The sequence below is a fragment of the Camelus bactrianus genome, chromosome 5 (assembly GCF_048773025.1).
Source record: "Camelus bactrianus isolate YW-2024 breed Bactrian camel chromosome 5, ASM4877302v1, whole genome shotgun sequence".
NCBI lineage: Eukaryota > Metazoa > Chordata > Mammalia > Artiodactyla > Camelidae > Camelus > Camelus bactrianus.
The window spans coordinates 65,374,118-65,387,477 of record NC_133543.1 but is presented as its reverse complement, the minus strand read 5'-3'; the positions used below and the strand labels follow the sequence as shown (position 1 = coordinate 65,387,477).

The window sequence follows — 13,360 nt, the reverse complement described above, 5'->3', positions numbered from 1 at the left end:
GCTAATACTTTCAACTAAGGCTGAGGCTGGCAACTTCAAATTCCTACAGATTCCATAATGTAACATATATGACTGAAGAAGGCCCAGGAGGCCTATGGTAAATTATTATAAATCAGGTAACAGGGGTAGCTGATACTCAGCTCCAGCTAGGCACATCCTGTAAAAATTGGCCTTAGTGTTGCCGGATTTTCTGAAATCCAAATTCAAATTTTTAATGGGGAGTCTCCTTATATTTAAGTGTTAGTAGCACACTGAAATAATTTTAAAAATAAATAATCAGTAAGATTCCTTCAGTCCTAAGATTTTAACCATCACTGCAGTCTTTTACTAAAGAAAGCAGTCAAAATTTTCTCCTACCTGCTTCAGCTTTCAGTTCTGCGACAGAAACCTCACCTGAGTTCAGAGAGCCCAGAGCCTTGTTATGAAACAAAACAAAACAAAACAAAACAAAACCACGGCTCAAGTGCCTTTGTGTAACAGTGTGATGAAACATCATGTAAAATTCAAAATTAGTTAGTGCTTACTTTATAAATCTTAAGGAAATCAATAGCTTTGTGATGTTCACGTAATGTCCCATTAAAGCCTGGCTATTTCACATGGTTTTGAAGCTAATAAAACGAAAATGAAAAGCTTTTACCTTAACCTTTAAATCATGTGCACGTGATCTTTTTTTTGATTCAGTTAAGATGCTATTTTCTGTTTCTAATTATGTCTTGTAACAGCATTAAAGTATCACAATCTTGAATGTGTCTTCAAGACATTTTCCATATGAGTTTTGCTTGCTTATATGGTAATATCATTAGTTTCTGGGTGAAATTCTGCCTGTGTCACACTTTCCTCTGATATATATATATATAGAGTTCATAATTGTGTGGCAAATAGTAGTAAGCAAAGCTTTCTTTTAAATGCAAATGAGATAAATCTAATTTCATATGTATATTGTAATAATCACCTCTGGCAACTGGATGTAATAAATGGATATTTCTAAGCCATTTTTATTTTCTCATTCTAAGGTAAAGAGTATTTAAGAAGCTAGGTGAACATTTTGAAGAAATGGAGAATGACTGATTAAATATTTATGCATATTTAGAAACTTGTTTTAAAAGTCAATACTTCAAAGAGACCTCAATAACTTTATCTAACAATACAGAGTAAACAAATAGCACAAACATTTCAAAGCCTATTGACTTTTCCTGAGCATGAGGCAAAGATTTACTTGAAGAGAATCAATATCTAGCAAACAGGATAATGGCTTAGTAACCTGTATTACGGCAATGAGGCAGAAAAGCAATTACATGTTTTACTGCAAATATAATTTATTTCTGATCATATTTTCATCATTCACTGAGATCTTATTCTATATCAGTCATTGTGCTAGGTGCTTTTGATACAATATTTAGTAGCATTCATAATGCCATCATAGGATTCCAATTTTTCAGTAGAAGGTAAGTGAACAGGTTACTGCAGTCTTCTGTTAATAAGTTACAGAAGAGCACTGGTTGCTATAGGAGCACACAGGAGGGACGTCAAACATACATGATGTCCCAAATCTTTGTGATAAGATTACTTTTATCTGAAGAGACTCTCTTCCAGAGGTGTTGACTGTTGAAAATGCCATGAGACATACAGGAGGGAGAGATAGGATGCGTGGATCTGTGTCCTTAACATGGTTCAAGAATATATTTTATCATCCATACTAGGATACTTTGTGAGAGAGGACACTTAATATTTACATTGAGGCCATCAAAATTAACCTAACATACCCCAGGAAAAATAGGATATATGGTCACCCCATGGATATTCCACTGTATCACCTCTAGGAAGAATAGCTAAATCCTTTCCTGCATGCTAGATTTATTCTCCATTATAGAATAAAATGATTAATTCGGAATTTGACATTTAAATATATACCATTATTACTAATGTAATGTCATTTTCAGAAGTCTTTGATATTATTCAATTTTAGTCAGAATATTAAGTACTTACAAGGTGACTAGGAGGTTATTTCTGGCTGCAAAGCAGGATAGGTTTTCCCCATCCTAGCAGACAATGACTATTAAGAAGTTAATTTTTTCAGATACCAGATCAAATCTCTACCTCTTTCAGATGTCTGTAAAACGTAAGCTTATTCTTTTGAAATGTTCTCCATTCAATCTTAAAGTGATGGAAGATGCAAATGTAGCCTAAGACTATAATACAAATATGCAAGCCTTGTATGACTAGGGAAAAAAACAAACAAGACAAAACTATTATCTGAGTTAGGAAAAGACTCCGCTAGCTGTTCCTACTCCTCTCAGCTATTCAACACACTTGAACAGTGTAATAGAAATTATTGTTTTTATGCCTTCTTTTTTCATTTCATTTCATTTCATTTTCTGGAACCTTGATAAATGTATCTGAAATGCTTACTGTCCTACAAGAGCAACTGCCATTTATTTGACAAAATGTGGATTACTAACAATAATGGGGGAAAAAAATAACTTTGGAAGAAAAATGACTATTCCATGCTACTTGACATTTGCTTAGTGGTGAGCTGTCTGGCACACTTAATAATAGCTAATGAGACTTTAATGTTTAACTATGAAAATATGCATTTTATTGTAGGTGTTCAAGGACAATAGAACATTTCTACTTTGATTTATAATTGTAATAAATTAGTTTTGAATAGAATATAAATAACAATTCTATTCAAATGGAATTCATGGGCACTTTTAATAGCATGTGATTTATTTTAATATTCCATTTACAGGTAAAAGTGGTTGCAGATAGCTCCTGTTTAGTTGGGAGAAAGGGTGAGTCATTGCAAGTTGTGACAGGCCTAAACTCATTACAATTCATTTTGCTCTAATCCTTCTGTACCATACCCAAGACTTCTTGTGAAATTTTTAAATACATGCTTTGTTGAAGCCAGTTATTTCGGTATTGAAGATGATACTGACATTATAAAATATAACAAAATATGTCTCTACTATAAGGAAGATACAACCATGACTGAGAGTTTCAGAACTTTGAAAAAATTTATAATAATTTTACTGAAAAATAAATTTGTTGAAATTAAACATTTGATGGAATTTAAATTATTTATTTTCCATAAAAGTTGCACAAAAGGTAATTTATCAAATACTCAAGATGAACATCAACTGGCAAGATTTTCTCTAGGATCACAAAGCCAGAAAGACACTTCAGAAGCCCTATAGTTTATTTATCTTAGTAGTCTTTGTGTTGAAAGGTGTAAAATAAATTTAAGCAGAGCAAAATATTAGTCATGAGTTCGTTTGAAAATATTTATCAAACGAGTAGTTTGATAAGCATATATGTACAGGTCAATGTATAGAAACTAAAAATATGTCAATCTGCTCAGCATTTACTAGCTAGTAGATCCTTCATGAAAGTTACAAAAGACGTATGAGAATATTTATTTTGTGATGGTTAATTTTATGTGCCAACTTTACTGGGCCACAAATGCCCAGATATTTGGTTAAATATTAATCTGAGTGTGTCTGTGTGTATCTGTGTTCTGGATGAGATTAATATTTGAATTGGTAGACGGAATAAAGACTGACCTCTCAGTCAGTGGGTTAGCCTCATCTAATCCCTTAACAGCCTGGGGGTACTTACTCTTTCTGCCTGTTTCTCAGCTGGGATATCAGTCTTCTCCTTTACTCAACTGGAACTTATACCGGTGAAAGAAAGTTTTCCTGGTTCTCTGACTGTACTCTGATTGGAACTATACTAAATGCTTTTCGGGGTCTCCAGCTTGCAGACAGCAGATCTTGGGAAACTTCTCAGCATTCCATAATCATGTGAACCAATTTCTTAAAATAAATCCCTCTCTCTCTATATACACACACACACACACACACACACACACACACACCCATCTGTATCTACATACATTATATATATACATATGTATATACATGCACACACATTGGTTCTATTTCTCTGGAGAATATATACTGAAATATAGCTGTTCATTTTATTAAATTTTTAAATTAAATCATATGCCTTAAAATAAATGGGGTCGGTTTTGTTTCCTGACTAGACTCTGAGTGATACAGCCTCCCTTTATCTATTGCAGTCTATTAAAGTAATTTTTCTAAGTAATTTCCTGTTATTGCTAAAAGCCCAGAGAATTTTACATTCAGTAAAATACAATTTGTTTTACAAATTTCCTGTTAATTTTAGAGTACTTTGGAAAACTTAAACTCCGTTTACCACCTCATCTTTTGTATTATTCTTGTCCTGTGTTAATTTCTATATATTTCAAACCAGATAGATAGAATTGGAACCAAGCAGGACCCTGTGACTCTGTCAAGTTTATCATTAACCTCTCTATCTGAAACTTTATTCCTTCTTGTATTCTACCGTTGTTCCTCCTCAGGATTGGGGAATATCAAAGAAAAGGGAGGAACTGGAACTGAGCGGGACTCTACGGGCACACCCCCCATCCCTCCGTCTTGTCTGTAGAAAAAGCTGAAGTCTCCCAGGCCTCCCTAAGCCACAAAAGAGCAGGCTCAAGCAGCTGATGACTAGGACAGTAGAGTCACAGACTTACTGTCTGATGCACATTCCTGAGTTATTTTATAGACACTATGACTGCCACCAGAAGGAAAAAGCTTACTGCATGATGAGCAGACTGCAGACAAGACATAAACTACTCCTTCTCGAGCGGTACTGAATCTACAATTAGCGTAATTTCAAGAACTGACCTTAAGAGAATGGGATTAACACTGCTGCTCATAATAATCTATATCTCTGTGGTCATGAAAATAGCTGTAGCTTGTTCTGCCTGTATATGAAAACAGGCAACTAAAATTATCAGCAGAGATGCTACAGACCTATGTCAACATCTTCCACTCTGAGAATATGGCAACCTATGTCTGCGTGAATAAATTACAGAAGATAGACCTTTGCCCATAATCTCATAGAAATGGAATGATGTTCTAAGTGGGAATTTGTAAGCAGCTTTTGGCAGGAAAGAGCTCTCTGCAGGAGACCCCTTTTGTCTTGCCACTAACCTTAAACCAGGCACCCCCATGCTCTACTCATTTCCAGCCCTAGCACACTTTCAGATTTTTTGATCACTCAATACCTTGCTTCATATGTTGGTTCTGTCCTAGATCAAAGAAGTAGAAATGGAGAATGAAAGTAATTAACAGATGACCAGATCTCTTCCCTAGCTTCCATTTAGGTAATCTCATGAATTGTGTAAACAGGATAGCATCTAAGGAAAATTCACAAGGAATTCACAAGCCTGTACACCAAGCCTGCATGCAGTGGGGAATGGTAATGACTCGGACCCCCTTATCTCAACGATCAGTCGAGATTAGTTCTCACTTTCCCTCTAAATCTTTGATGGCCAAGCAGAATCTTCAGAGATGGTTTTAGGGGACACTGAGTCCACCCTCTCCCCAGATTGCCGGCATTCTGGTTAAAGGCAACTTTCCTTTCTATCAACATTGCTTCTCTTGAGTATTGATTTTTGAGTGGCAAGCAGCCAAATCTGAGTTTGGTAATAGTATCTTGTATAGTTATTAGTCTTTTCTGTTTACTCAGCTATTTACATTTTTTTCTTCTAGCAATTCAGTGTTTCCTGTTGAAATCATTTTCTTTCTTCCTGGAAATCTCCTGCTGGCATTTTTTTTAGAAGAATTCTGCTGTAGAGAAATTCTCTCTGTTTCTGTTTTTCTGAAACCATCTTCATCCACCTTCATTTTGGAGTGATACTTTTACAAGATACAGAGTTTTTGGTTGGCTATATTTTCTTTGATTGTTTGAATGGACCTTCCATTGTACTCCGATGCCCACAATCTCTCTCTCAGATTTAGCCCTATTTCTTAAGGCTAAGCCCTGGCATTATAGCTTGATTTTTCACTGCCTCAGTAGGCTTCCATTGCTATTTTTTAAATGGCTTCTTCATTTTAACTAGATTTTCTAGTTACTTCTTCAAACATTTTGGATTATGAACAACAAACGTAGAGAAGAGTCAGTATAAATGAATAAAGTTAAGAGGATACAGCTTGATTTTTAAATTTTATTTTCTGGTCCAAATATCTAAATTATATTGAGTAGCACTGAGCAAGTAAAGTCTTCAAATGATAAAAAGAAAGCAATAAAGATAATATATTTAAGTAAATACACTGGAAACATTTTTCTTCTATTAATATATAAAACAATACTTTTTCTCTTAATAAGTAATATGTGCTTGGGAAAGCTGTATTAATAGTAATTTTCCCCCTCCATTATGATGGTCTTAATGTGAAATGCCTATGCACAGTAAACAATTAATAGAAAAATTGAGAAGACCTATTTTACTTCAAACAACTCAGCATCTCCATCATTGCAACTATACAAAAGTGAATCAAGAACTCTTAATCATGGAAAATAGCAAACTATCATACAGATGAATGGTAATGACTAATAACAACAAAGAGTTGCCCATAAAATAGACATTTTGAATTATTTTTATTTCCAGTTTTCCTAGAAAAATCTATCAAACCTTTCTCACAGGAGAGATGCATCCTTTCAGGTGACACAGCTGGTTTTTGACAGAAGCTGATGTCAGGGAGTTTGTAGTAAAGAAGAAAACAGCCATTTAATATCCAGCACTCCTGAATCCAACTCTGGCCATCCTGCCAGGAAACTTCCTATATAGACTATCTAATCTCTTTATAAAAAAAAAGTTGTAGAATCTTATTTCACTCTTCTCTTTTTCTTACACTATACATCTAATGCACTGACTTATCCTAAAGTTAAAGACTTTTGGATATTGGTAAAGAGAGTTACTCTTATCATGTGTCTTTAATGGATGTTGATATTAAAAGAATTTTGTGAAATATGATGTTAACTAGAATAAGGAAATTGCCTTTGCAGCTGGAACCTGAATAGGACTCTTTTCTTTACTATGGTATTACTTGATAGTGTTGTAAAAGGATTATTTTCTTTTTTTAGGGAGATAAAGTGGCTAATTCACTTCTCTAAACATTCTAATGTCCACTGTTAAGCAGCTTACGCGTAAGACTTCCTGACTATCTATGAAAAACATGCATTTATACATCACAGCTCACACGAAAATGTTACGCTGTTCTAAAAATGCTTTAATTGATTCTACTTTTAATTCAGGAAACCCTGGGATTTCCTAGAGCCATAAAAGTGTTTGGAATGAACAATTTATTTCTCAACTAAAACATGTGGTTTAGTCCTCCCTCTGACTGCCTACTTCATTAAAGCAAGTTCTCAGTTTGGGATGTCTTACAATGTTTATTTAATGTTTCATTGTTCTATTTATTGTGCTTATCACTAGTGGAAGCAATTTCTCATTTGAACTTATAATGTACTTATTCCATAGGATTGTAGGCAGTTAAACTGATTTTGTGTGGTGTCCAAGGTTTCTTAGCTTTGGCGAAGGTAACTTTTCCAAAGAACTATATTTCACTTCAAAGATATTTAATATTTCAAAGGAAAAATAATTACATTTTTGAAATCTTAAAAAGTCACATTCTGTAACACGCATAATACATCTTTTAAAAGATGTATGATAGTCCTAATGAATTATATAATTACAAACACAATACAAAAATGAGGCCTTGGTTTGTTTGTTTGGAGGAGGAAAAGGAACATGTACTAACTTAAAGAGAAATTCACGCATTCTTATAAAGTGTATGGAGGTAATTAATATATCACTATATCCTATCTCTGGTGACAGTGAAAGTATATTTTGTTGACTGTGACCTGGAATACTACAATGAAAATAATTATCTTAAAATAAGGGACTTCACATTTATAGATGAATTCTAAACTTGGATTACTTGTCTTTTTCATGCTGAAAATTATGTAATAATATCTAAGAATAAACTGAAGAATCCTCTCAAAATATATACAGAAAAATAAGATGAAAGGTATGGGGGAAAGTTTGGTAACATGGATAGTTCTGTGAATTTCAAAATTAATTTAATGTGTGCCACAAAGGTGCAGAATTAACAGGTACAAGGAGAAGAAACAAAATCAAATGTAAAAATTAAAAAAAATACCATAAGCTGATAAAAGACATGACCCTTTGAACTAAAAGTCCACACAGAATGTCAAGTAGGATTAATCTTTTTAAAGATTTCCACCTAGATACATTTAGATAAAATTTAAAACCCTAAAATTATCCACAGGGAAAAGAAAATAATATCTATAAAGAGTACAATTTAGATAGGCATCAGTCACAGACACATACTAGAATATATTAAATAAAGATTAAGTGGATGTCTTCTAATACCTGAGGAAAAAATTTTAAACCTAGAATTCCAAACTCTTCAACTCTTAGTCATTGTGCAAAGAAAATTTAAATCTTTTTAGATATTAAAAAATACTAGGGAATTTGCTTCCAAAATATTCTTCCTGAAGAATAACTCAAGCCTTTAGTGAAACAAATAGAAAATCAAAATAAAGAAAAAGATCAGTTCTTAGTTGTGTTCACTAATGCAAGAAATATGGAAACCAAGGCAGGTGTGTAAAGCAAAGTAAATCCTAGGGATGTGAATAGGCTGGAGCGGTGGGAGTGAGATGGAGATGGGTAGTAGTGAGAATAATTACTGTAGCCTAGGGGAGAAATGTGAAAGGCATTCTTGAGGTTCTATATAGCCCAGTTCAGGGTCTAACTAGGGTGATATATGGAATAAAACCCAGAAGCAGGATTTCTAGCCAGGAATTCACATTTGCGTGTGGCCAGTGTTATGACATCCTTGAACCTCAAACATGATAATGGTTAGAAAAATAGGAAACACAGTATCAGAGTATAAAAAATGAATTTCAATCTTTTTTCTCTAGGGATTGAGGTCAACATTAAATTCCAGTTTCTTCCTCTAAACCTCAATGCTAATTCTTTAATTTACTTCCTTATCTTTCTCTATAGCAATATACTATTCTTCCCTTAATATTTCTCCATATGATTATCCAACATGTGAACTTACAGAAACACAAGTCCAAATATTGTATTCCTCAGCATGACATATGTATTTCCTTTTTCTCTAACTCAATCACCTTTAAAACAGAATTAAGTTCAAACTCCATCTAGTGAACTAAATGATTTCTGATGTCTTGTTTTGATCTACCTTACCAGCTTCATCTCCAGGTATATTTCCCCATTCCTTCATTTTTCCAGTCAAGTAGGCTGCCTTGCCTGTAATTCCCAGGGTGTTCTCCCACTCTCCCACACCCATTCCTTCTACCACCACTTTTCTCACAGGGAGACTGATTCAGGGTTTGCAGGGGTGCTAAACAATGTTGGGGTTTGGGTCCTGAGGAGCCAACTTTCTTAGACAAAGTGAGTAGTATGGGGGAAAGAAAGTAATTTAAATACCTTGTCCACAAGCAAGATAGGTGAAGAGTTCACAGACAAAACGAGTATCAGAGCAGGAACCACCTGAAATATATAAGGAAGGTACATTTTGATGACTATGAAAATGGATTGGTGTTTGTAAAATCATCCTTTGAGCCAATGAGTATATGAGTGGGCCTCGTTAAAGGGTTGGAGGCAGTGTGGTTAATTCCTTGACTTCCCATATTTTGCTCCCTCTACCTGGACAAAATCTTTCTCTATATATACCTGACTAATGGTTTCTTATTACAGAACTAGTTCTCTACATATACCTGACTAATGGTTTCTTATTCCAGAACTAGTTCTAGATTTCTTTTCTCTTGTATTCATTGCCAGAACTTCCTGGGTACTTTTCCTAAGGACATTACATGTTCATACCTCACATTACTTCTGCTCTCACCATGTTTCATTCATTTATATACTATAGCACCTCATATATGGTACTGTAGGTACCATATAATTCTTTCATAACTTTTCAAATGGATTGAGAATGCCTTAATTGCAAAAACTGCATCTTCTTTATTTCTGTAACCCAAGCAATAACCCAATGCCTGGAATATCCTAAGAAATCAGCAAAGTTAATTCAATATTGAATTCATGGAATTGACAGAGCTCTCACTTATCCAACAGTATTATCATTTGCAAAATTATATTAGATACAATTTAAAGGATTATTTTTATTAGATATCATTCCCCTTTTAATTTAAAGGTTAATATGAATTATTACATTACTTTTAGATTTTGTTTGCACCAAATTCAAAAATAGGCAATTTTATATGATTCATTATTATGTAAAATTATCCTCAATAATAGAAGAAATTGAGCTCTATTGGCCCAAATTTAAGCTGGTTCTTGTGAAAAGCTGCTCAGCCAAAGTATGCCTGCATAGAGGTTTCTGACATAGGGTAGGTTTGTATGGTGACAGAAACTAATCTACCCTCAGATCTCTTCTACATACACCCTACATTGACACTTTATGATCTAGTAATAACAAAAATAAAAATGCTAGTTCTCAAAATATAAAAATAATAAACTTTTTTCAAAGACCAAAGTGAAAATTTCATCAGGACCTTTTAAATTCTAATTAATGGCAAATACCTGTCCATGGACCACATTTTGAGCAGCAATAATCTACAGTATGAAGATAGGGATTTATCAAGACAACTTGCCAACAAATTGCTAACCTGAACTACTTAAAACAATAAAAGAAGGATCTATGATGTTATACTAGCTGTATCATCTATTGTCTTAGCCCATTTAGGCTGCTACAACACAAACCATAGTCTAGGAGGCTTACAGACAACAAAAAATTATTTCTCACAGTCTGGAGGTTGGAAAGTCCAAGATCAGCATGCTGACAGATTCAGTATCTGGTGAGGACCTATCCTGGTTCATAAATGGCCATCTTTTTGCTATAATCATAGAAGAAGAGAGGAAGTTCTCTGGGGTATTTTTATAGGGCACTGATACCATTAACAAGAGCTCCGCCCTCATAATCTAATCACCCCCACAAAGCTACACCTCCAAGTACCATTACTTTGGGCATTAGGATTTAACATAAACATTTTGAGGGGACACAAACAGTCTATAGCAATATGGAACCTAAGTATAGGGATATATATGGCCAGGTGTAAGGTAGGGTCTGAAGTAATGAACTGGAAAGGCCTATTAACAACCCATAAAATACATTTTCTCTCTCATCTTTTTTTACCCCCTAATCAAATTTCTCAGCTTCTCTTTCACATGGTCCAATGTAGCCACCTCAAAATACTAATGTACATTTTGGTTTCAGTCCAGTATGGATGGGTGTCTATTTGTCCCTGTGATTATCACTTCTTACAAATGAACATTATCATATAGTACAAATATGTTTAAGGGCTCTGGTGATGAGGATGAAGGAGGCATTCAGCAGAGAAGGTGGTCTGGCAGACATTGCCAAAGTGTGTCCTAGTCATACTCCTATGATTGCTCTTAAAAATTACTTTTGGGAGGAGTCTGAAAAACGGTGGCACATTACTTTGAATATGTCCAATATTAGAAAATATTTCAAGGTAAAATTCACTTTTTGTACAGCCATATTACTTTTATTTGAACTTGTCATTTGAATTCATTGGGTTATCAAGCTGCATATGCAGCCTTTAGCCAAAAAAATAAGGTGACAGTATCAATAATAGTCTGATCTCTTGTGTTGATTGTAAATTATCTGCAAAACTTACCAAAGATTCTAGAAACACTTGAGTGATGGAGAAATGTAAAAATTCCCAAGTACATCATTTAAAAAACAATGTATATTCCAATATATGTATTTTTCACTAATATTTGTCATTCATTATATTCATGAACTTACGGGTCACAAGCAGTAACATGAATCAATACTGCTTAATTAACAAAAGGGAGGGTTGGTTAAAAAATATGTATATATATGCATATGTAAATATATATCATACACACGTGTATACACAAGTATACAAATATATATACACATACATGTATGCATATATAAAAAATATATGTCACCTCATTAGCATAACAAAGACACTCTTATCACTGGGGACATTTCACAGGTTTTAAGAGTTGTCTGCCAGAAACTGGAGACAATGACCAAAAACACTTTTTTTATACTACAGAAGTCCATAGTAATTCTTATCCTTGTTCCTCTTTAGGTAATGTGTATTTTTAATTTGGGGGTTCTCTAAAGAATTTATTTTCCTTTAGTTTTCTGTAGTTTGAATATGATATGCTTACTTATAGGGTTTTTGGTCTTATACTGCTTGGTGTTCTCTGAATTTTATACATCTGTGATTTGTCATCTGTCATTAATTTTAAAATGTTCTTGGCCATAACTATTCCAAATATTTCTGCTTCTCTATTATCTTTTGTTTCCCCTTCTAGTATTTAATTACACATATATTATACCTTCTGAAATTGTCTCACAGTTTTGGGGTATCCTATTCTTTTTAATTATTTTTCTCTTTGCATTTCAGTTTGGGAAATATATATTGACTAAACTTCAAGCTTACATGAGTGAGTTAATTCCATGTAGAAACAAGTTAGATCACTGTGCCATGTTTCTTCTTACATCCATTTTACTGTCTACAAGGGGAAAAACCTAAAACACTACTAATTTATTCCATGCATTTATGGATTCAGAGAATTAAAGGCATACAAATTTTGCACATGTTGTCAGTGAGCAGCATATGTTTTATTAGCATTGAGCCAAAAAACTATAGTATGAAAATAAAATAATGCAATATCTATCTGATATTTTTGTTTCAATAAGCTAAAATTGTTATACATATAAAATAGTGAACACACACATGTACACAAGCACATACATATTTCTTAACTAGATATATCCAGAAGGAAAGAAGAGCAGATTTCCAAATTTAGAACCCAGAGGGTTTTAGATCCTTATGTAGTGAATGGCCTAGAGTTCCTTTTTTTCTCTTTTTAAGGGTCTTTGGATTAATTCACATTTGAAAAGTCCAGAATAAAATGAAGTTTATTTATTTATGATAAATCTTAGCAGCAAAGTTCATTTTTGTAAGGGAAAAAAAAGGACTAAGAGGAAAGTATTTTCAAATGCTGAACAATCCGCAGTTTAAGCAAAATCTGTCAAAACCAGATGTTGTTTTGACAATCCATCCTAAATAGACTTGTTTTGCATTCCTATCTTTGGTTTCAAAATAACAGTACAATTGAAACAGTTTAATCTTCTGTAAAGAGTAGCCTGTTGTAGTACAAAAAAAAAAAAAAAAAAAAAAAAGGAGAGAGATGAAATAGTATGACCCAATTCTCAATGAACTCAATTAGAGTAAATTCATTTATTATTAATATTGACATATTATGGTTACTTCAAATGACATAAACAAACAAACAAAAAACAAAATTGTATTTTTAAATTCCATTTCTAAAAGACTTTTTGGAGGGCAATGTTTCTTTATAATGTTTGAAAACTGTCTACTTTTTTAGTTTTATATGTTTAAAAAGTCT

General features: G+C 33.5%; 1 long non-coding RNA gene across 1 annotated transcript in view; it reads right to left on the bottom strand.

Moving 5' to 3' along the window:
• LOC141577650 (uncharacterized) overlaps positions 1-9,414 on the bottom strand; it is a 140,481-nt gene extending 131,067 nt beyond the window's left edge. The window contains exon 1 of the long non-coding RNA XR_012506885.1: positions 9,350-9,414. This is a non-coding gene — a long non-coding RNA (uncharacterized LOC141577650). The remainder of the gene's footprint in view (positions 1-9,349) is intronic.
• Between the last annotated feature and the right edge of the window lie 3,946 nt (positions 9,415-13,360).